Raw genomic sequence first — 2,719 nt, forward strand, 5'->3', positions numbered from 1 at the left:
GCTTACATACCACTATTGCCTTACTATAATAAGGATATCCTAGGCAAACTAAAGTTTTCTTTAATTTGTCAAAAGAAAAAACTTAATGCCTTTTCCTTTCTGCTTGTCCTGTATCTTATTAAGTCAGGATGTAACCTCTTGTGTGGATATCCAAAGGAGTTACCATACCAGTTTGAAACGGTGGACCCAACACCGTCACTGCAGCACTAGTTGTATCCTACCCCGGCATTGCTTTGACTCTGTGCTGAAAAGTTTTTGGACACATAAGCAAGGGAAACAATGAAATTTGAAGATACACAAGTAGCCCTTGTTTGAACGTTGTTAATTGCATCACCGTCCTTACAGATATAAGAATGTGTCAAAGTAATTCTTTAAACAGCCACAGTGAGGTCTTGTAAATGTCATTTCTGTCTAGCTCTGGCTGTATGCTTAAGGTCATTATCTTGCTGGACAACAAATCCTTTATCAAATCTAGCAAAGTACATCAGGGTTTTCTTCCAGGATTTTTTTTTTTTTTTCATTCCTATAACCCTCTACTTTTACACGTTTTCCACTCTTTCAATCTACCACCACTTCCAACTCAGTTGACTGCAGGTGCATCTCTCTTATAACTAATCAGTTTCTGCCACGGCCTCAGCAAACCATCATCTAATCACTGTCAAACTTGAAATCTGTTTCCTCTCTTGGCTGTCAGTCATCATTTCAATGCTGGATGGTTCCATCTGGAAATGCGGTAAGCGTATTGGGTCACTTCCTGTTTCTGCACACTCTTGGGTTTCTACCGAAGGACTGTACTGATTAATTGTAGCTGTTATTTTTACTTAAATAAGTGATTTCTTCACACAAGAATTAATACTTAGTCGTAACATACACTTGTATTACACAAGCACCGGCTTTTGCAAAACATACCCAGCTAAAGTTTACAAATTCCAGATTTCACTTACATTAGCTTAGTTAGCTTAGGAGTTATCCATTAGCAATGGCTTCTCTGTCTCCCTCTGTCTTTCCTTCTCTCACTTGCTCGGTGTGTCTCATGTTCAGTTTTTCCTCTGCCACCTTTAGTGATAATGGTTTATGTAATAAGTGTAAGGTTTTTGAAGCTTTGGAGGCGAGGCTCACGGAATTGGAAGCACGGCTCCGCACCATGGAAAACAACTCAGCTAGTCAGGCCCCGTTAGCTGGTGCGGAACGACCTAGCGTAGCCCCTGCTAGCTATCCCCCGGCAGTTCCCGAGCAGCCGGGAAGCCAGTCCGGCTGGGTGACGGTTCGTAAGAGATCTAATGCTAAACAGACGCTCGAGGTTCACCACCAGTCGGTTCATGTTTCTAATCGATTTTCCCCACTCAGCGACACACCCGCTGAGAAACCAACTCTGGTAATTGGCAGGCCTATAGTCAGAAACGTGAAGTTAGAGACTCCAGCGGTCTCTAATGTCTTCCTGGGTCCAGAGCGGGTGACGTTGAATCATATTTGAAACTCCTGGCTAAAGATAAACGTAAATACAGTTATATTATTATTCACGTGGGAGTTAATGACGCCCGATTACGCAAATCAGAGGTCACTAAAATGAATGTTGAATCGGTGTGTAACTTTGCAAAAACAATGTCGGACTCCGTAATTTTCTCTGGTCCCCTGCCAAATCTGACCAGTGACGACATGTGCACCCGCATGTTGTCATTCAACCGCTGGCTGTCTAGGTGGTGTCCAGCAAACGATGTGGGCTACATAGACAATAGGAAACGTTTTTGGGGAAAACCTAGGCTGATTAGGAGAGATGGCATCCATCCTACTTTAGCTGGTGCAGTTTTCTTATCCAGAAATATGGCTGATTTTTATTAGACAACCAAAAGAATGACAATCCAGAGTTGAGCCTAGGATGCAGAGATCCAGTCCTACACGCCTCTCTGCAGGGTCCTTACAACCGTCACCCCCCCCACAACTCCCACATACCTATAGAGACTGTGTCGGTTCCCAGACCTAAATTACATAAACTAAAAACGACAACGAGGAGTTAATCATGATAACCTAATAACCTAATAAAAGTTAAGACTACTCCTCTTACAGAACAAAACCCCAAAAACTATTAAATATCAAATCTCTCTCGTCTAAATCTCTGTTAGTTAATGACTTAATAAGCGATCATCAATTCGATTTATTTTGTCTCACTGAAACTTGGTTGCAGCAGGAAGAATATGTCAGTTTAAATGAGTCAACCCCCCCAAGTCATATTAATTATCATGTTCCTAGAAGCACAGGCCGAGGTGGAGGAGTTGCAGCAATCTTCCATTCTAGCTTATCAATAATTCCTAGACCTAAACATAGTTATAACTCATTTGAGAGCCTTACTCTTAGCCTTTCACACCCAAACTGGAAAACTCAAAAACCACTATTATTTGTTATCGTGTACCGTCCTCCAGTCCCTTATTCAGAGTTTTTGATTGAATTTTCTGATTTTATATCTGATTTAGTGCTTAGTACAGATAAAGTCATTATAGCTGGTGACTTTAACATTCATGTAGATGCTGACAGTAACTGCCTGAGCACTGCGTTTTATTCATTATTAGATTGTTTTTTCCCAAAATGTAAATAAACCCACTCACTGTTTTAGTCACACGTTAGACCTTGTCCTTACGTATGGAATTGAAGCGGATAATTTAACCATATTTCCTCACAACTCTCTTCTGTCTGACCATTTTTTAATAACATTTGAATTTACAAT

The 2,719-nt window shown here is 40.9% G+C and overlaps 1 pseudogene; it reads left to right on the top strand.

The window, feature by feature from the left end:
- Window positions 1-979: 979 nt before the first annotated feature.
- Window positions 980-1,839, top strand: LOC137139219 (uncharacterized; annotated as a pseudogene).
- The last annotated feature ends 880 nt before the right edge of the window (window positions 1,840-2,719 follow it).

The sequence above is a fragment of the Channa argus genome, chromosome 13 (assembly GCF_033026475.1).
Source record: "Channa argus isolate prfri chromosome 13, Channa argus male v1.0, whole genome shotgun sequence".
NCBI classification, from domain to species: domain Eukaryota; kingdom Metazoa; phylum Chordata; class Actinopteri; order Anabantiformes; family Channidae; genus Channa; species Channa argus.